This window comes from Amblyomma mixtum, chromosome 5 (genome assembly GCF_055824585.1).
Source record: "Amblyomma mixtum isolate Tamu chromosome 5, ASM5582458v1, whole genome shotgun sequence".
NCBI classification, from domain to species: Eukaryota; Metazoa; Arthropoda; class Arachnida; order Ixodida; family Ixodidae; genus Amblyomma; species Amblyomma mixtum.
The window spans coordinates 39,989,159-40,011,712 of record NC_143016.1 but is presented as its reverse complement, the minus strand read 5'-3'; the positions used below and the strand labels follow the sequence as shown (position 1 = coordinate 40,011,712).

The following is a 22,554-nucleotide window of genomic DNA, read 5'->3' as shown; positions in this document are numbered from 1 at the left end:
TATGCGCTGTAATGCTGGTGGAAAGCATGACGCACTTTTCTATTTGATTATTCAAAATTTGTGTTCTAATGCTGAGAGAAGTTTATTCAGTGTTATTGTAATAAACACTGCACGAAACTGTGGACCTTTGAAATCTCACTTGTCTGAGGTCTTCTGAACAACGTTCTTCATCCACTCGGCAATCTGCACCACAAAGCATGACGAAGACTGCGTTCTTTCTTAGATATTTCGCACCTTCTCAGGTGTTCACGGAATCCACCCTTCTGTGTCAGCTCTGTTATCATATCTCGTCAATTTTCAGTCCATAATGTCAGAGTTAACGGTGCTTATGTAGTACAGATGCGATCAGGGGCGGATTATCGATCACTCTTGGAGGGAGGAGTTTTTCAGCGGAAGGGAGGGCGGTCCCGCCTTTTATTTCTTCGTCTTCACCGGAAAATGGGGCCCAGTATGGTTTGGTTTGGTTTATGGCGTTTAACGTACCAAAGCGACTAAGGCTATGAGAGACGCCGTAGTGGAGGGCTCCGGAAATTTCGACCACCTGGGGTTCTTTAACGTGCACTGACATCGCACAGCACACAGGCCTCTAAAATTTCTCCTCCAAAGAAATTCGTTTTCCGATGTAAAACACCTTGCAGTGAGGCCTAGCAGTGTTCGGTCGCTCAACCGCCACGGTCACTTCGCGTCGGGCAGCGCGTATAGCAGGTTCATGCCTCGGTTCGTCATTTTGGCGTGTATCCAGCACAGCCACCCTGCGCTTGGCTGAGCCGCTTTTTCTTGCTTCCGTTGCTTTAAGCAGCGCGTATCCATCGCTAGTTCTGGCGCAAGGTTACGAAAATGTAAACCGGTATAACCGAGTGAAACGCTAAGCGCTGTCTTACCCGAAGGGCAAAGTCCGTATCTACGGCGGAGCTTCCTTCACCGAGAGCAGTTCTTACGTCATTTTACTTTGCGCCGCTCTGTTTTCAGCAGCGCTTACTTACATTTTATGAACCTTCCCGGCTGCCTGACGCCATAAAACACGATGTTATGCGATAATAGCTCTCTTCCGAAGTGAACCAATAATAGTGGAAAATGCGTGCCGCCGCGGTTATGGAATCTAAACTGGTTTTTCGACCTGGCATCATGCGATCATACCAGCCCTTGCAGCGCTGCCGGTGCTCAGGGAAGAAGATTATTAACGCCAAAGCATTTCAAGGCTATGTCGGCGCGGTCGTGTCACCAAAACGTGTCCGCAAAACGTGACCGCAGCAGTTGTGACCTTCTCAAAAGAGGTAGCATCAAACGAGTGGTTGTAATCGAAAGAGGATGCTGCGAGGATGCTGCGCAAAAAAAAAAGTTTATGTCAATAGGATGAGTAGGCAATTAATTAGAGCAAAAAATGTCCTACAGACGTCGAAATATCGTGGACGTCGATATAGTGAGTAGACGGAAAAACAGCCGTGGACGGCAAAATAGTGGAAAAATAGGCAAATGAGTGAAAATAAAGTTTGAAATGAAAGGTATTTGATCAGTGATAATTAATTGAACAAAAAGTTGAATTCACATAGAATAATTACTTCATTAATTATCAGCAAAAACGATTGGACGGTTGAATAGGCTGGACAGGGATATAGTAAGTGGACGGGAAACCAACCGCAGCGCCAAATTAAAAAAAAAAACCGAAATGGGTGATTGAGATAAAAGAAGGTATATTAGAGGAAATAAATCGATCTTTAATTAAAGCATAAGAAAATTACGCTAACTCAGTAGTTAAATTAATTAATAAACAAAAAGAAAATGACAAAGGGAAGCAAAGAAAGGCGACGAGTGCCGAGAAGACATTAATGCTTTCGCATTCTCCCAGTGCGGGTCGCCACAGTGTTATCTAATCTTTTAATACCTAAGTGGCCTTCCCGCGTGCGCTGCGGAACATTATGCATGCAGCTCAATTTGTTCTGGAGGTAGTCCTATCAGCTGTGTTTGTTTTTGTGTATCCTAGCCACTCACAACTAACACGAGACTTTTTACTAAGGAGTTGCCACCTTTTCTCATAGGCTGCCCCTCCGTCCTTTCGCAGGGCCAGTATAAACCTAGAGGCATCTAGAGACTGAAAGAAAGAACAATATATTTGCCTTCATTAAGTACCTGCAGACCAGCCGGCACATAAAAACATGCGGCCGCTGATTTTAGGGCTCTGCAGGAAGAACCCTTTTGGTGCGCTTTAGCACTTAAACCGGCATTCGGCAATTTCACCGACCTTTATCTGGAGCCTGCTTCCCCTTGCAGGAACCTAGGTGGACCGCCTAGGTGACAGGTGGGCCGCCTAGTTCACGTGACCTTGTGACGTCACCACAACCTGCCCACCGGTTTGCGAGCAAGCTGCAACCTGTGTCTCATAAGCCCCAGCAGTGACAGCACCTGCCATTGCAGGGCAGTAGCGCATCGCTTAACCACTGCACCACTGCGCCATCAGTGGTACCAGTACTCCTAGCGATCTGCGAATGCAGAGAATGACCGCTCCCGCGTATATGGGTATTCACTGACTTTTGTTTCAAAGAAAGAAAGAAAAAAAATTCATTACCATTGCCGCGTCGTACCTTATGCGTTCCCTCCAATTTAAGTGCGCTAGCCCTGAAACCCCCCCCCCCCCCCCCCCTCACCGATTTTGCCTACCTTTGTCTGCAGCTTACTTAACTTTGAAAACCGAGTCTCGAACCGAAACCAAAGTAAAAACTGAAGTGCTAGCGCGTCTCATTCTCTTTTGGCCTAATTACGGTTAATCCTCCGTCACTTTTCTGCATATGCTCCGGGACCAGACGACAGACAATTGCTGTCTTTTTGGAATGGTCCACGATATCATCATCGCAGCACGCACACCCTGACCTATCTTCTGAGCCAGGGCACACTGCCATTTGGTTGATGAAACAAGTCGTTGATCTTCCTTTAGTGTTGTCGTTAATGCCAAGAATAGTTAGAGCATTGGAGTAACGCAGTGAGCTTGTTGACCAGGGCCTGCAGAGTGATTGATGTTCGCGCTAAAACAACTGTTTCCACCTTTTGTTCTTCCCGTATTTTGAGGAATAAAAACCTCTTTAAAAAATGATCCTCACTTTGAACGCACATAAGAAAACAAACCACAACTGATGATCTCAACAGTATCAACACCTCGTGTTTAAAAGGTAATTTTAATCATTTCACTTCTTTCATTCCAAGCACAATCAAGGAGTTTCACTCACACCAGATACTACACCGCGTGCACGACTCATCCCTTGAGCTGGATGCCAGAGCCTTACTCTTGATTCAATTCTAATGAAAATGCTACTGAAAAAAGAAATCGTAGTTTTTCAAACTGAAGCGAGAACACAATCTGATTACGAACCGCAAGATGGTTACGAATGTTACACAGCAAACGAAATCGGTACTCGAGAGCATAAGTCACATGGCAACAGGAGACGACGAGCGAATGCCTTCTGTGGAGAAAAACTCTGATTTTGGTTTCCCAACGTGTCTTTTGCATTCTTAGTGAGCCGTTAATTTTACTGGCTCTTCTTAGGAGCTCTCCTATGATCCATATGCTGTGAAAGCTGTATTCGGTTTGTGATTCGATTTTTTTTACTTTCGCGAGTTGTATAGTGACTTGTATCAAAAACTCTACTTCGCATGCAATGTACTCTCTACAGAACGCGCGGCAATTTTTTCCGCAGGAACACCCCGCTGGACATTCACGTATGCGACGGTGTCTACTGGACTGGTACCAGTAGCCGCCATGTGCCCTTCTCTCCGGGGTTCGTTGCTTCACGGCTGCCACCAGTGTGCGACTTCCAGACCGATCACGTAGCCCACCCGCAGTGACCACAGCGTCTCCCATCTTGCGCACCTCCGCGCTTGCCTCTCGCAAACACATCTACGCGGTGAGTCACTCTACTTCTCACCCGACAACAGGATGCGTACCCTAAGGGCAACGTTAATTCGTGCACGTTGCGAACATGGAATGCGGGAGGTTGGAATCTCGCTGCCTTTTTCACTGTTCTTGGCAGGAACACATTCCTACGCGTTTGCTCTTCTCCGCCACAATCATTGTTTCAAGCATGAGAAGAAAAAAAAAGGCGGTGTTTGGATAAAGCGAATCTGGAAACTTACCTGCGAAACTGCATAGCACAGAGAAATGACGCTCTATGAGAAATATGCCCGTGTGGTATATTGTTCATGAACTGCCCGCCACTCCTGATGAATCGAGGAATGCGTTGCTTAGCTGGAATTTGCCGTTATGAAGTGACACCAACCAGGATCTCCGGTCGAAATAATGATTCGGTTTATGGGGGTTTAACGTCCCAAAGCGACTAAGGCTATGAGAGACGCCGTAGTGGAGGGCTCCGGAAATTTCGACCACCTGGGGTTCTTTAACGTGCACTGACATCGCACAGTACACGGGCCTCTAGAATTTCTCCTCCAAAGAAAATCCAGCCGCCGCGGCCGGGATCGAACCCGCGTCTTTTGGGTCAGCAGCCGAGCACCATAACCACTCAACCACCGCGGCGGCCGGTCGAAATAATGACTCCGGTAGGCTTTCAGCATTCCAATATAGGTAGCTCGAAAGAAATTCCTATCAGAAATAGAAGCAGCGACTTTCTAAGGTTTGTATTACGGAAAGTTGAGAAATACCGCAATTCCTCTTCGAAGAAGAGTGCTTTAACCGCGGCATTCTGGTTTAACCGATGAGCTGTCATTCAAGGTGAAAGTACCATAGCTGACGTGGTGGCCTTTCCTATTGTTCGAGTGCTACATGTGGCAGGCAAACTGAGATAAGTTGCGAAAAAAAAATTCACTTAGTTTGAACCCTTACCGAGGAAGAAAGAGCACCTGAAAAGTAACTTTTTAAGCGGTAATATCTGTGGTCTTGTCTTGTGGTCTATGTATCTCCTCTGTCGCCCCTGTTTCGTATGCGTTGCCAGATTTCATGAGGTTTTTAGGCGAAACGTAAATACAGGACCAGACAGCGTCTGTGTAAGCACTGTACAATGCAACATTTAGGGCTACCAATAGTGTTCTTCATGTTAAACGACTCGAGTGTTTGAACCCTACTCAAGAGCACTACGTTTAGGTTTAATTATTTATTTATTCAAAGTACCCCTAAAGGCCTTCGAAGACAAGTGCTAGGCTATAGCATAGGGACGTTAATACACTGCAGTTGCTGCCCGGCTCTGCTAGTGCTGACAGCGCCATCTACAAGTGCCTGCGACGCTGACTACACCGCCACAAGTGCTTCTTTCGCGCCTCAGAGATCGTGAAGTCTCCGCACAGTGCACGAGGCGAGAGAGAGAAGAAGACAGGTGGGCAGACTTCGCAGCTGCCGCAGAGCATGCGTCGCTCGTGTGGAAACACCGTTTAGACATGCTGTCTGGATTGTCTCGTCCCCAGTCTTCCCCTGACTGCTCAGTTACGTGCTGCCTTTACGAAATCGTGTCCTGTGATCGATGTGTGTTCTGGTAGGTCAATTAACGTTCGGGCGCACGTTCGCGATTATTCGCCGAGGCTCCTTTTTTTTGCCAGCAAGCAGCCAAGTTTTGTTTCAGATTTTTTAAGGAGCGTCAAAGCTGTATAGAAGAGCATCACGCGGACTTCCATAGTGCGGGGTCAACGGAGAAACTACTGATGCCCGAAGGATTAGCCAACAAGCTTTTACGCTTCGCAGACATCAAGGGCAAGCAGAAGCAGTCCAAGGGCTGTACCGATAGTCTGTAGTTCTCGAAATTCGCATGTGTACAGAACCCGCTGTGGAAGTTTGCGTGTCATCAGCAAGTTGCAGGTTCTGCAGAGGGCTTAAACTAACTGCACCAAAATTTTTGAAAAAGAAACTAACTAAACGTAACTAAACGTGAAAAAGAATTTCTGGATGTTACGAAGAGTGAGTGAAATAATTTTAATTTTGTGATTATTTACACGAGAAACAAGGCGGATTATTTTCAGTTGCGGGAAATTGATGAGTTTTTACGGCAGTGAAGTGTAAAAGCGAAAAAAAACTTGAGGATTTAAGCTCGGAACTTTAGGGTATGATTCGATAGCGTTAATGAGCCCCTTCAGCGGTCTGGAGTCCTCTTAGCTTATCACTTCACTTAAATTCTGCCCGTATGCCCATATGTGAGGAATTGGTCCTTCTCTTCTTTACATTCGTATATAGAACGCAGCCGTCATACCACTCCCAGCTTAGTGTTTGAGCGATGCGTCACTGCCACGGCAGGTGACTGGTGTTTCGAACAGAGCCACCGGTGAGGCTTATGAGACTAAGGCTGGTCTTCGCGAACAACCTCTCATGACGAATAATTAATTCAGCTACCACCTGCTTCGGTGGGCAGGCTGTCATGACGAAACAAGGTCACGTGGCTTAGGTGACACGTGGGCAAACTCGTTTTTCACTCACAACGGCGGCACCGATGACGACGTCGGATTTTCTGCAGAACATAATGATATCGCGTTAATATGTTCTCAGCTTCGAAATTTCAATAGCTTCAGCTTCGTAGCTGATGATGCTCTCGGTTCGGCATCCCGCTTCTGCCTGCCATGGCCGCCCCAACTTGGCTCAGCTGAATATGAATGCGTGAATGCAGAAGCGTCATCTCATCCCTCTGATCTAAGTAGGTTTATACAAAGTAAAGAATGCTGCATCTTGTGCGACGTCACAGTCGCCAACATAGCTTTTAATCCTATTTTGCAATTTCCGCCGTCTAAGTTTTTACCGATGTTAGATGCCACACCCATTTTAATTCCGGCTCAAACGGCTAATTAGCCATCCCAAAAGACGAAAGCTCTTGCCTCTGTCTTGTCTCTAATATACCACAGGGAAAGAGCTTTGCTTACCCGGCTCATAGGCCGGGTTTGAAGAGACTTTACGTTAGTGCAAAAGACGCATGGATGTTCAGCCTTATAATTAGATTTATCATAAAGGGTCTTGCTGTTAAGAGCTGCGCCGACCACAAAGGGATGGCAAATTATTGGCATAATGTTGGAAAGTGGTCAGAGGAAGATGAAAACCTTGTTTAACAATTTGCGTATGAGAAAACCTATCCCTAGGGTCTCTATAATCTCAGAAATAAGCAAATAAGTGATGAAGTGATGAAGGCATCACCAGCTAATAAAGTGACTTTCACTCATGAGGTACAATGGCGACGGATCCCGTATTAGCTGTTTACTCGTTATACTGCGCATTTTCGATGCCCTTGGGCGTGGACGTACAGCTGAGAGGAGCGATTCAACAAACGAGCAAAAATACAGTGAAACACTGCTATCTCGGTGCTGGAAACTGCAACGGTTTATTGAAGAAACGAACTCATAGTTCAACACGATGGGCAAAGAACCGAAACAACCGCAAAGCTCAGAGCAGCTGAATGCGCAAAGCGATGCGGAAAGCAAAGGAGGAAGCCTCAGGTCATGGAGAGTGAACATCAGTCATAGAGGATAGACGACTAGAAGATTCGGCCTAGTAATCTGCGCTGGACGTATAGTGCTGTGGTATAAAATGGCAAAGCAAAAATAACCGAAGCAGCATCGAGGTCATCTCAACAGCAACAAAAAAGAAAGGAACGCGGGAAAATATTTCTGCGGAAAAACCATGCCAGCGGTAGACGAGATATCTGCCGGAAGATGGTTTCAGGTCGTACTATGCATGCAGGAGAAATGGATAAAAAAGATTTCTCTGGCAGCGAATGCTTCCAGCGTTCTGTTGGTGGTCGTCGCGAGAGAAGGGACATATGCTTTATGAAATGCACCTGCTTCGTAAAGATGAATGATGGCACATCCTTTGGAGATGCACAGCCCCAGAACGCAAAAAAAGTACTTTCTGTGCATTGGAAAATCTCGGGAATCGCAAACTCTTCAGTATTGATCATATGTCGTCTAGTCGTTTTGGTTAGGCAACGATAGAATGGTTTAACGACTGGAAAGATAAAGTTACAGATTTCTTATTCTGTTTTGTGGTATATGTCGGACTCGCAACTGCAGGTGTTTTTTCCCAATCCGTAATCTATCTACAAGCGAAACGTGCATTAAAGAAATATTTTTGTGCGATCAAAGCGCAGCGTGCTACACCAGTACAGAGCAGCATCTGGTGAAAAATGAGGCTTAAAGATGTCATGAGGCTGGAAAACTTGTGATTGGGCAGGAGGCATACGTTGATGTCACTGTAACGTGTCAGGTGCTTCGCAACAGCCAACAAAAAAGACCGTGGTTTGGCCATTTAATGCTGATGGGGTCTGAGGAGTTTAAACTTTCTGCAACGAGGCGAATAAGGAGTCACCACTCTTTCCACGATTGCTTAGATTTTGTTTATGCTGTTATCTGTGACTTCGCTGGTATACATGTACGACCTGTCAAATATGTAATCCGTGAAATTGCCCTGGTTCTAGTTCACATTTATAACCTATGTTTAACTTCAGGTGTATTTCCTTCACAAATGAAGGTTGCTAGAGTGATGGCAATCTACAAGAAAGGCGACAGGTTGGATATGAAAAATTACCACCCTATATCTGTTCTGCCTGTTTTTTCAAAGGGATTGGAGAAAATAATGTTTAATAGGTTATGTTCTTTCTGCAACAAACATGACCTAATAGACAAATCACAGTGCGGTTTTCAAAAACACAAATCCACAGAACTTGCCCTTTTAGACCAAAAAGAATATATCCTCCGAAGTTTCGAAGAGAAATTACTTACTGTAGGTATATTTGTGGATTTCAATCAGGCCTTCGACCATGTTAACCACCGAATTTTGCTCGAGAAGCTTGAAACCTGCGGCATCAGAGGTCTACCTTTGCAATAAATGAAGTCCTACCGAGACAAAAGGCGTCGGTTTGTGCTTTTAAATAATGCAAACTCAAAGCAGAAAGATATTGTGTCCGGCATCCCTCAGGGCAGTATACTTGGGCCCCTGCTTTTTATACTGTACACTAATGATATTGCATCTATTAATCTGAATGCTAACTTTGTAACATACGCTCACGACACTATTATATTTATTTCTTCCCACTCTTACTCTAACTTAATCAGTGCTTCAAATGAAATACTTCACAAACTTGACATCTGGTCAAACGAAAATGCCCTGCATGTAAACTGGACAAAAACTAAAGAAGTCATTTTTCATACAAAGGTTACATATATTCCCGCTAACGACAGCTTAATATTAAACTCGATGAAAATAGAGATTCTTAACAAAATAAAAGTGCTCGGAGTTGTTTTTCAAAGCACACTACAGTGGGATGAATATGTCAATTTTCTGCTGCAGAAGCTTAGCAACATCACTGGCTTATTAAATCGTAATAGATATAACTTACCCACACCAGAAAAGTTATTAGTATATAATTCTTTGTTTCGATCACATGTTCGTTACTGTCATCTTGTCTGGGCAACCACCACTGATGCAAACTGAACTAAACTCTTCCTAATGCAGAAAAAAATTCTCCGAAACATAACTAACGTTTCCTATAAGGAGCACTCAAATCACTTGTTTAAACAGTATAACATAACGCAAGTTTACCTCTTATACAAATGCATGCTGCTGAAAAAAATTCTGTTTTGCCTTTAGGCAAAACAGCACAACACTAAGAGAAATTGCAAATCTGTATGAAAGCGTTCCAGCGTACTCGTACATCACTCGCTCTTCAGATATCTACAATGTTCCTCTTTCTCGAACGAACTATGTACATCACATGCTGTGTAATACACTTCCGAGGCTACTGAATTCCTATCTCGCACAAGGCATAAACATCTGTAATCTCTTGCTAACCGACTTTAAGAAACTTATAAACTCTTGCGCTCAACATACATAATTTCATTGAATTATTTTTTTTCCTCCTGAGCAATTTCTGCCAAGGTTTCTGTATGTATGCGTTTTGTTACACATGTTTGCTTAACACCCACAAAATCATATCTTCAGTTGTGTGTGCGATTAATTGTTGTTTAAATTTGTCATGTTTTTGTTAAATTTAGTAGTTTGTTTAACTTAATAAGCTGGTTCATTTTATCTGTTAAGTGTTGTAAGAAACTGTGCATGTGTTTCCTCTAATGCTGCCAATGTACTGGGACTGAGGGCCTTTCAAGCTACTGTATGCAGCTTTTGCCTCAGTTTCCACCATTTTCTTTAAATGGAAAATAAATCAAATCAAATCAAATCATTTACAAAACCGTCCTACTTTCGAAGGTCTTCTTATGCTATATGAGCGCTACAATATGTGTAGTGAGCTTGAATTCAAAATTTGTCGCTGTTAACTAGTTAGATAACAGCAAATAAGTCAGAAGCATGTCTTACCTACTAGAACTCTGCCATCGGATCTCATTCACATGTTCTTCAAGCCATTAGTTCATTTGTGTGGTGGACACAAGCACCAGTTACGCTAATTTAATGTAGTTTGCGATGCCGGGTTTTCGTCTGCTAAAGCAGTATTCTTGGGTTGCAACCTAGCAGTACAGTCGTGCCCCGTTAATACAACACCCTTTAATACAACACCAGTTAATACGGACAACTCGAATTATGGAAAATGTTTCTGGGGACCAAACTTTTTCAGTCCATTTACGTCTCCCTAATGTGGAAACTCGCTATCCGGACAATGTGCAGGGGTAAAATACACGGAGCCCATTGGGCCATGTGCGTTTTGTCGCGGTGTTATGGAGAGCGATCAGGACAAAATCTCTACTACCGCGACTATATGTTGCATTTTCTGCATTTTGAGTGCAGGTTACCAGAGCAATGCACTGTAAAAGTGCAAACGAATATTTGTGGCCCTATTCTTTTATTTCATGCTTTAGAGTGCAAAATTGCCGAGTCGATGCCCCTTCATTTGCCGTATTGCATGAATGGCTGTGGAGAAAACTCTCTGCAGTTTGCGCTACCTAGAATGCCTAATTGAGCAGGTCTCAGCCGACTGATTCTTGGGGTCGCATAATGTGAACAGTCGTAGCAGGAGTTAAGTCATCATGAGACGCAGTAAAGCGTATCATGCATAAACTACGCGCGTGAAGCTACTCTTCATTATTTCAGTCATAATGCCGACCAGGATAATGGGTTCGGAGCTCCAAAATTGTGTCGAATTTCGACTTTTCTGACCATCGCTGTGAACAGAAGCAGACCGTAATCATAACCGCCGCCGCGGTGGCTCAGTGGTTATGGTGCTCGGCTGCTGACCCGAAAGACGTGGGTTCGATCCCGGCCGCGGCGGTTGAATTTCTTTGGATGAGAAATTCTAGAGGTCCGTGTGCTGTGCGATGTCAGTGCACTTAAAGAACCCCAGGTGGTCGAGATTTCCGGAGCCCTCCACTACGGCGTCTCTCATAGCCTTAGTCGCTCTGGGACGTTAAACCCCATAAACCAACCTAAACCAAACCGTAATCATAACCTGTCTTTTTTCCTGAATATTTTTTTCTTCGCCATTCGTTATTACAGACGGCCCGCTGTATGCACAATTTTGCTCTGGAACTAAAGTTTCCATGTTAACGAGGCATGACTGTATTACATTTTCTGTTCCTATTAGGGCCTTCATAAATAATAAAGCTTGTGAAGCTAAAATCTGCAACTCATGAAACTTTCCGTTTTATCCCAAGACAGGAATTTACATTTTATCTCCCACGTACGTAACATGACCAGTAATACTTAGCAACATGCATTACCGCTTCGATCATCATTATACGAGGTCTGTTAGAAAAGTATCCGACTTTATTTTTTTTTGCGAACACCTGATGGATATGAAACAAGCGCGCTTACAGCAGTCAACCTTGAACCCTCGGGCGCATGCACGAATTTTTTCCCGCCTGCCGATAGCGTCAGTCGCTGGCAAGCAGCGTTTGAGTGAGGCAGTGCGCAGTGCTCTCGTCGGTTTTTTGTTGCAAGGAAAATGGCGGAGCGAGAGGAGCAGCGCTACTACCTCAAATTTTGCCAGAAACTTGGCGATAGCCAAGTGGAAACCATTCGAAATGTTCAGACGGCTTTCGGTGATGATGCTATGAGCAGCACACAGATTACACAGTGGAGCAACTGGTTTAAAGACGGCCGCACATCCGTGGAGAGAGAGCCACGCTCCGGTCGGCCATCAACATGCCGAAATGACCAGGTAATTGCCGAAGTGAACGCTGTGGTGATGCGAGACTGTTGTGTGACTATCCGAGAAATTGCGGGAGAGGTGGACATCAGCAATTTTTCTGCACATTCCATTATCACCGAAGATTTGGCCATGGAGAGAGTGGCAGCGAAATTCGTGCCGAAGCTGCTGACAGTGGAGAAAAAGCAGCTTCGTGTTGAAGTCTCAAAGGAGATGCTGGATTCCACAAACAGTTACCCTGACTTCACCTACGCCGTAATCACTAGTGACGAGTCTTGGGTGTACGGGTACGACCCGGAAACCAAATCACAGTCGTCACAGAGGACGCATTCCACCTCTCCACCTTTCCCTCATTAAAATTCCTTTCTCTCCTCTCTCGCATTCCACGTCATCAAGACCAAAGAAGGCCCGCCAAGTGCGCAGCAATGTCATAGTGATGCTGACTGCTTTTTTGACTCCCTCTGTGTGGCACACCACGAGTACGCACCCCACAGGGTCAAAGAATGACTAAAGAGTAACAGAGATGTCCTCCATCGCCTACGTGGCGCTGTGCGGCGCAAGAGACTGGAATTGAGGTCAACAAGAAATTGGCGCATCCCTCGCGGCATTGCTCCTGCACATTCCTCGCATTTGATTCAGACTTTTCTGGCGAAAAACCAGACTCCTGTAGTTCAACAGGCTCCTTACTCTCCTGATATGTCCCCCTACGACTTCTGGCTGTTTCCTAAAATCAAGAGGCCATTGAAAGGAGCGCGATTTCAGAAAAGAAAGGACATTATGGCTGTAACGACAGCAGAGCTAAATTCCATTCCGAAAAGGGCCTTTTCGGAATACTTCCAACAATGGCAGCACCGCTGGGAGATGTATAGGGAGCCCCAAGGAGACTAATTTGAAGGTTATTGGGTTTCTAACGCTCCAGTTATGCCAGTTTTTTTTCTTCGGCCAAAGGTCGGATACTTTTCTAACAGACCTCGTATACTCACAATACTGACTTGCTGACCATAAAATTCCGTCATAAATCCGTTCCTGAAGCATGAAGTTTCTCGCATAAGTGTCGTCCATACTATCACCATACGGCAAATTTTCGTTTACCCTGCACAGTATGCCAATTAACGTTTGCGTGAAGTTTTTAATTCAAAGAAAAAAAAACTGAAAAAATATCCTCTTTAACTACAGAGATGTTTCCTGTTAAGACCAATGAAATAACAAGGTTAGGTGACAAAACAACCCGCAAGAGTGGGCTAGAAATCAGAGCGCCCCGATAAGGTACAGCAAAATGCACCGGAGGGCTAGAAACTAAACCAACCAATGCCGGGTCTGTCGTAGAACGTTAGTACGCGGCTGCGCTGCACTTTCTCGCGAGGAAGCGTCGCCCGAAAGGCCTTCGCCAATCGGAGAGCGAAAGCACCTCCTTTTCTCTTCCCTTTCGCCGCTCTGATAAGCCCGCTTCTTCCCTGCGTCCATTCTGACCGGCTGCTTGCCCGAGTCGGGCACCCTAGAAAATTGAGTTCTGTGAACATCAAGAACGGCAAGGGTATCGGCTGTGATCCGTTCGGGGGTGTTGCTTGAGTTTGTGGCTCCGTTCGGAGTTCTTTTGTTCGTGTCCACCTCCTCTCTCTCTAGCACTCTCTCATCCTCTGTTCCGGTCGACATTTCGGACCGCGGTTCGGATCACAATCTCTTGCCGGGCCGCCCGCGTACAGTAATCTAAAACACACGCGGAGACGGTACGGGGACGAACCCGCTTTAGTGATGTCGGGGGTGAAGCGTATTCTTTGGTGTCTTTCATTTAGTTTACTCCTTTTGCCTACGCATTCTTAAAGTTCTCGAGATTCTTTTCTTGGCTTATGCACATCTGATTGCGAAAGGTGGTCGATGCCGCCTTTATTACGAGTGTAGGGCGGACGCCGAAGCCTGGCAACGGACCTTTGGCGCCGGAATCCATAAGATTTAAAATTGAAGGTTTCTGGGACTACTTTCTACCTCCTCGTTTTTTCTGTCAACTCTCTTCTCGGTTATAGGTTGAATTCGCGTTTCCTCCGTTGCCACTTGATTAATATATCCACAAGTTTCCGAACTGCTTTTCTTTTCACTGCTGCAGCAAAGCTTATTAGGCTGCTAGTAGTTCGAGCACCGCGTTAGTTGTTGTATACGATTTCAAGCGGTCCGAAATAAACTTTTGTAAAGTAAGTTCATCATTAATGTCCAGCTCTTATGAGATCGTCGCAGGCTTTCGCGACGGCGTCGAAACGAGGTTACCGGATAATGGTTGTCACCACACTCCGGCCATTTAAGCGCGACAGAAAAGCGCGGCAAAATGCATCCGGCCAGCTCTTCTACCTCGATGGGTGATGCAGACGGTACTTTTAAACGCACTGCCCAAGCACAGGCTCAGCGACGCCGATGTCAGGATACAGTCGTACGCGCAGCGTAAGCAGAAGCGTCTGTATAAACGCGACGCGAATGCTGTCGTATAGAGCGGCAGAACTAAGCGAGTCGAACGTGATGACGCCCGCAGGCCGAGCAAAGAGGGGGGCTATGCGAGTGCTACTCAAAACGCGGAAAAGTGAATCCGTCCAGTGAGTCAAAAGCAGCTGCTACACGCGCAGCGAGAAGAGCTGCGTTCATAATCGCATTGCCTGCGAGGTATACTGCTGGAAGATCTTCAGGATACAAAGGGTGGATGCTGCGGTCTCCTCTGGGTGAAAAGAAATTGTGGAAAAACGCCTCATTTTATCCAGCTTCTGTCTGCGCTCTTCCCCGTAATTCTTTGGGAAAGAAGAATTAACTCCGTCTGCAACTAACTGCGTAGATTCGTGTGCCCAAAATATAGAGAAAGTGTATTCTTTCTCCACATTTATAAATGCGCTCATGTTTAGAAACTTTTCTCAGCCATATTATTGTCTCGAGATTCATCTCCACGCCGACTCCCAAGAGAGGACGACGACATCGCGATTCGAAATGCGAGAAGAATTCGTCGCGACGGAATGCTGCATTACGCATTCCATGCCCGCCGAATTTTGGCGCCCGGTCAATATCTTCAGCACGCTGAAACGAAGCGATACGGGACGCGCCCCGTCTTGCTCCTGAGCGAGGCTGGCGCTGGCAGGATGCAATGCTGTCCGATGGAAACGGAAGCGTTGTTTCACAGTTTGCCTCCTTCGCGTCTACTACATCGTCTTCTCACTTTTAACATGCTTCACATTTCTTCCTTTATTCTCGAAGACCGCGCACAAAACTTGGCTCGTAGAAGTGGAAAAGTTGCGGGAGGCGGAGAAAGTATTGTGCGTGGTCGAAGAGTCGGAAAGTTAGCCAGCGCTGTGCGTACACCACTGCAGCTGCGTATAGTGTCCGCGCTTTTAAAGCTGGTGCTTTGACATTTCTTCTAGGTCATTCTGAGGGTGTCTGTGTTTAGCACCGACGTTATTTGCCTGCGCCTCTCTGCAGGAATAAGGGTTAAATTTATGCTACGGGCATACGGCTGAAAAAAATAAAATAAAAACAGAACGGCCATGCAGCTAATTGCATCGCTGTTTATAACTTTTCCCTAGCCACTCCGGAAATGCTTAATGTACGCTCACAGCCTAACGCGAACATCGTTTTTAAGTAGAGCGCCATGTTTCACATTTTAATGTTCAGCTGTAGTGAGGAATTAGCATAATTTATGCTTCCACATAAAGGATCTAGTGTTGAGTGAATCATTTGCCTCTCACATTATTGGGAGCAGTGAAGAAGCAGCCAGGGGAACTGCTGACGCGATCGTTGCATGACGCTTACCACATTTGTATCTATCAAGCACAAGTGGCAGCTTAGCCGGATAGATCCGTAGTGGACATCCGGCAGGGACAAGGGGTGAATTATCACGTGGAGCTGGAAAATGTAAAAATTGCGTTAACAGCACGGCTGTGTTGCCTGGAAAACGAGAGTAATCTCTTCGAATTTGACGGTAACACACTCATCTTCCGAAAAAGTGATATCACACCACCAAAACCTAGTCGATCACCGCTGTAGAAAACAATTTGCCGGCTGGGTATATGTGAAGCGATGCGATCTGTATTGCCCTGGTTTTTTACTTGGCCGTCAGGCCCAGTGGTATGCACAAGCAAGGCAAGCAAGGAAAATCTCTGGGTACTTGTCGCAGTAGTGCGGCGAAGGATCAACACTAAAGCTGCTTTGCGAAGTTACCGATGACATGATGGCGCAACACACAACGTTTCGTAATTCTTGTTAGTAGTTGGCCTTAGAAACTTTAGGCTTCAATCAACAAAAGGGCTAGGCTGGCTTTCGTAAAGCCTACTCTACAATAGACATATTCACACTTTTATTCACACATAGTCACACATAACCGGCCCATATATACACAGGAATTAACCAGAGTCAGTAAATTTTCCTGACTATCAGATAATAGTAAAAAATCGTCCGCACACGTTAAATTGGAGAGCGGCTCCTCTACGACCATTCCTCATAATCTGCACGATATATAACTTCGGTTACTTTCATGTAGCTTTCTTTCCATCTATATCATATAAATCATGAACAGCAGTGGTGATAGAGGAATACCATGCCTTAATCCTTTGCGTACCTCGACAGTTGTCGTACTGCTTATTCTTTCTCATGCAATTTTAGATATATTATCTCAGTATCATTCTTTACGAAAATTAATTTTCTCACGAATGATACCTTTATATTTGGGTATGATGTTCTCTATTTACGTTGCCATGCGCACCGCTTATGTCCAGGAAGGCTAATACAGACGCCTGTTTTCCGGCCTCTTTTAACACTACCTTTTGCTGGGCTAGTTGGTGTGACGTTATGTTCAGGAAAGTAAAAACAGCGCAAAATTTTACACAAACCACACAGAAAGACGGACAGGACGGACTGTTGGAGTCCGCGCCTGTCCTGTCCGTCTTTCTGCGTGGTTTGTGTAAAATTTAGCGCTGTTCTTACTTTTCTGAACACGATTTTCCGACTTATTAAGGCGGAAGCCTTTAATGTCCCATCGTTGTAAGCAGGAGTTGTCGATAGAAATGTCACGCTTTTCAATTGGTCGAAATGGTCGTGACGTCACAGTGCGCGAACTTCAAACAGGGCCAATTGTACTTTGGCTAGTAACCATGCAACCAATTAAAGGGATCGTATAGTGATGCTCCAAGTAAGTGGGAATGAGTTCAGTTAATTGCTTAATCACTCATTAAGCCTAATTAACCTTTCTAATCAGGCCAGATAAATAAATAAAACCGAGTAGGAAATTGGTTGAGTTCAGGAATCGAACCCAGGTCTCCGGAGTGCGTGACGAGCGTGCTAACCACTCCGCCATGCCAGTTCGATCGTTTGGAATGAACTCCCATCTTCCTCCCTTCCCGTTACGGCGAGGTTCAGGTGTCCACCGAGGTATGCGAGATAGATACATTTACTTTCCTCAAAAATCAATTTACCGACGAGCAAGGCGTAGAACCGAACGGGCGATGGCGTTCTGTGGACTCCCTGGCAGCGTTGCAAGACGCTATCGCGTTCCACTCTTAGAGGCGAAGCTTGGTTTGGTTTGGTTTGTGGGGTTTAACGTCCCAAAGCGACTAAGGTTATGAGAGACGCCGTAGTGGAGGGCTCCGGAAATTTCGACCACCTGGGGTTCTTATCTTAACAACACATCAGTGACACAAGCAGCAACACCGCGCTTAAGGCTTTCGCCTCACCGCACTTTAGGTCAACAAAGTGCCCCCCTGAATTTTTTCTATGCACTGGGTAAGCACGAACAGGGTATCATTTACGGGTCTACTGCTTCATAAGCTCTGCCTAGTCGCGCCATCTGGTTTTAGAACGGGGGCCATTTTTTTCTTTTTTTCAACAAACCGACGCTCCTCTTTAGGCCTAAAAGTGGCAGAATGGTCAGTTTAAAAAAATGAATACAAGAAATTTTTTGCTCTTCCTATTTGTTATAGAGGATATGGGACGAAGCGAATGCCTGGCGCTCCGTTAATGGGCAGTGAACGCGCTGATAGCGGCGGTAACGACGACGAATTGAGTCCGAAGCGAGGGGTGCTGCTTCGAAGGGCGGCGCCATTTTGGAAAATATTTATTAGCGTGCGCTATAGTCACGCATGCTGAATGCGGGAAATTGCGTGCGTATACCGCCAGCGTATGGTGAGGCTTGGCTTGAAATAGCGTTTGGCACATGTACATTACGAAGCACTCTATTTTTTCAGCATGCGTTATCCCATATGCCCATTTTATATTGGAACTACATTCTTCAGTGTCAGAACGTCGCCTCTGCACTAATCACAGCTTTGGTAGTGCTGAAAGAAACTACTGGGATGGAGTATAAGAGCTGAACTCTAAAAAAAAAGTGTTCTCGCAAGCAGGGCGCCCTAGATGAACACTACGTGCTGCACCACGGGCGAATGGCAGCGAGAACAAGAAAAGTTGAGAAGAGAAAAGAAAAGAATATCTTCAATATTGGGGACAGGTTGGAGACGCTGTTCACCGAAGGGCTCGCACGCTGAGGGAACACAGCAGGGAGGCTAGACTGGGAAGTTCTTCGTTATTCTACGGCGGTGCACTGTCACGATCAGAAACTTTCAAAACAGGCGACGCGATGAATGTGAATTTTTTCGCAAATAGCGCATTCTTCCTGGGATAACACTGTGTTGTCTGCACCAAGGTGACCTCGAGGTAGAGCATCCTCTGCGCATTCGGGAGGCTCTGGGTTCGATCCTTAGTGCCTTCGGGTACCCACCGGTTTTCTAGCGGGTACAAGATTTCCCTCGGCCTAGTGCTCGGCTTTTCTTCGGTGAAACGCTTGGTAAAAGGGTCTTGGACCAAAGGGTTACTTGACGGCAGAACGAACCACTCGCAAGACTGTCGCAAGAATGGCTGACTGCTTTGTATTTATTTTCTGGCTTCAAGTTAACGTGTTTCTATAACCGGGCATTATTACGTCTCGAACCTGCAGTCAAATGGACACTATGGATGTTTTGCTCGCCTTCTTTATAGAGCTACCTGTGCCATTGAAATTTACAGTGCTCAAACGAGATGGATGGAAGAAACGCGAAGTCCACAGAAATCAAATTTTCTGTGTGCACGACATTTTGTCCTCCGTCTAGAGCACTTCGCCTTTGGAAGTTCAAAATAGTAACAGACTGTTTCTACGGGTTGTTTACGCTCTGCGCTGAGCCAGCTCTTTAATTTTGTGAGGAATTCGTTGTTTACAGTAGTCTGCATATAGTTTCCTCTTCGCGCTGTTTAATCTAGGTCCCCGTTGTTTGGGAGAGTCGTGCCCCTTGTTGCCTCGCAGTCGCTTCGGCCACGACGGTTTGTACCGGCCACTTCTCAAAGGCTTCCCTTGAGCGAAAACTAACATCGCACATGCTGTCCTGATTTGTCTTGTGCAATTCCAAGCCATTATAAAAAGCCCACCCGAGCACCCACAAGAAACCTCACTTCCAGGTCAGTCGCGCCATACGCTGCCACCTAGACAAAAAAGCCGGCCACTGCCTCTATCTATAAACTGCAAAATGGTTTGGAAAGAATGAAAGACCATAAGGGGATAGCGCTAGGCAAGTTCGCGCCACGAACTTAGAGTGAATGTGCGTCTGTATTGGGGCTTGTTTTCTTTTTACAGTTATGTATGTTGACCAACGTCGCAACCTACTGTATGGCTATTATGAACAGGAGGGATAACCCCTTGCGGCATCTGAGAAAAACACACAATGCTACACAAGTAACGACGGTTCAAAGGGCCTGACACCCGGAACGGTTTGCCGCCAGTGCTCCTGCGCAATTCTACACTGTGGGCGGCAAAAAATGACTAGAGCGTATTTAATAATGACCATGGACGTTACTTTTCCAGAATAGAGAATTTGCGAATTCGTACAAATATAACGAGCCGTTACCTTAGAGTACGACCAGTAAGGATCATTAGGTGGTTCTTGAAATTATTTACGCAAAGATCGCGCCATCGCCTCCAAGCATAACGATATGGCTATTGTGTTTATATTTCGTTATGGAAGAATGACAGTGAGTGCCTCATGATCTGAAAAATATAAGGAACGTAGAGCGGAGATCAACTGGTCGCCTCTCTTTTTTTATTCATAGAAAACTAGGTATGGGATTTTTCTTTAGTTTACTCTGTGCCTCCCTGGGCTTTAAATGCGATTTGGCCTAATCAACCACGTGAAAACTTGTGCGATGCTTCTGCCGGCACGTCAACCCTTAAAACGACACTAAGAACAAATTGAAGTTGCCCTTTATCTAGATATTAGCGCACCATAACAACAAAAAGACTGTTTTCACTGAAAAACGAGCTTTCACAAGGGCAAAGGGCAAAAAAAAATTTTATACAGGTGACTCCTTTACCGGCCGATTTCGCAAGAAAACTGCGGTGCGCCGACACTGGTTTTAGAACGCACATCTCATAGCCTTAGTGACACCGCCATTCACTTCAATACGATGAAAACGGCGTCCTTTATGGGGCATGCGCCACGTGTTTGAATCGAGTGACGGGAAAGGTTTAAATTTCATTATCTCAGCAATAAATGCGTCTTGCTCTAAAACAGATGTCAACATATTCAGAAATAGGCATAGCATTGATTTTTGCCTGGACGACGAAGAAACTTTAAAGAAGAGAGTTAAAAAATACGTGCCGTTGCCCTCAGTGCTCCTCTGAGCTCAATGTGCGTAGCGATACCCCGCGAGCTGAACTTCGACCAGACTCTTTGCTTTCGACAGCAAAACTTGTCCGTTGATTTTCTGAATTATTTAAAATCAACGCCTCAACTTATCATTAACATTGTCAACCTGTCGCTTAGCGCACATACCTCCTGCCCACATAAAGGCACTCTGATTCAGTGGACCCGTGATTTCGCGATTTCCATTCTTTATTGTAGTCATTACGTGCATCCGTTCGCTAGCTGTGATTTCCTCTGACCACAAAAATTAGCAACTAATCTTCGCCTCTGTGGCTTTTTATCAGAGCCTTTGTGACGGATTTGTTCGGGTTGCTTTTTTTATCGTTTCTCCCAAATACTCTACCTCACTGAAAACTGTATATACCAGCCACTTTTATAAGTCCTAAAATGCACACAGCATTTGCACAGGCATTTTTCATACTTATGAGCTCTGAACACTTAAACTAGATTGAAGTTTCTATGATTTTTTTTTCTATTCTGCGCTTGCACTTACCTCGTATGCACCTGTCCCGTCAACACGTCTTAAACTGACAGCTATTTTTCGACGCGTGATTTGGCCAAAATAACACAAGTATTCGTAAAGTAGAAACTCAGAATGAGCAAAAGTGAGTTATTACAATTTTCAGGATAAGGAAAAGATAGCTTAGAGGACAGAGAGATTTGTTGCCTCGTTTAGCGGTTGATGCGAAAGCGAAGCGGGTACAAATTTTTCACCGCACAGCTCGCTTTTTTTCTGTTTTTTATCATAGCGCCAAGGCTGACTCAAGCAACAAGGTAACGTATGATGCCGATGACTGCCCAAGTACGGTGGAAGTTGCCAATTTTTCACACGCTTCATAGCGCGGAAGTAATAAAGCAATGTTAGCGAGTTGAGGAAAACAATAAAGAGAGAGAAAATGGCCGGGGATAGCGGGAGGGGTACTCGTAAATAAGAAAGTTGAGGTGCCTTTCTGAGTTCCGAAGAGCCATCCGGACGGAGAAGGCGTCACAGGTTGAAAAATGATCGCGGCCTTAGATCGCGAAGTGCGCGAGAAATGGCACGAAGCAGTACGGATGGAAACACTTTAGTCTTTCTTTACTCGTGGCTGAAGCAAACAGCATCGTGTTGCATCGAAAGCTCTTAAAGAATGAAGAGGCAAATTCTTTCTGCACTTTGGCAGCTAGCGTCGTAAATAAATAGCTTTGTCTTCCTGCTGCAGGAGTTACCGTTTTTCGCGAAGGGAGGGTATTCACCAGGAGCCGGTATGCGTTCGTGGAGGGGTGCTCGGATGGTCTGCATCAGCTTGATCGCCTAACTGTGCCATCGTATTAAAGGGTTGTGTCACAATGGGTGGCTGGAGAAACCTGGGCTTATGAGGGCAATTCATTTTATTCTACATTAGGTGTTTTCGACGTCAGGGAAAGGCAGAAACGTTTTTGTTTCGGCCGCTAAACGTATTTCAGTGCTGAGCAGACATGTGTAAACTTTTGAAAGAACATCCAGCTGCAATGACAGCGGCTCTTGAGCGGTGTCAAGAGAGAGGGAGCGGCTGCGCTCAGCGCGAAACTGGTCGACAGGAGAGCGAGCGACAAGAAGTCATAGACAGAAGTATGAGTAAGCGGAGCTCTAACCGTAAGTGTGAAGCTTTTTATAGTAGAGCTATTAGAGATGGAGTGAACGCTGGTAGCTGTATTATGTAAGGAAGAGTGGACCGGTTGAATAAGACTGCAAAATTTTGCGGTTGGATAGCACGGTTCCCTGTTCGTAGACGGAAGCCCTACCTTTCCTCATATAGTTAGCTTGCGTATATAAAATAAACCAACTTACAGTT

At 45.4% G+C, this 22,554-nt stretch overlaps 1 protein-coding gene across 3 annotated transcripts in view; it reads left to right on the top strand.

Annotated features, from left to right (window-relative positions):
* LOC149341856 (calcitonin gene-related peptide type 1 receptor-like) overlaps positions 1-22,554 on the top strand; it is a 128,034-nt gene that overhangs the window by 69,000 nt on the left and 36,480 nt on the right. The window contains exon 2 of one of the 3 annotated variants that reach the window (XM_089544101.1): positions 3,687-3,893. The exons of 1 other annotated variant lie outside the window; for it this stretch is intronic. The gene's annotated coding sequence lies outside the window, so the exon portion shown is untranslated. Of the gene's footprint in view, positions 1-3,686; positions 3,894-22,554 lie in introns of those variants that run through there. One more of the 3 variants, XM_089544103.1, reaches the window with a different exon arrangement.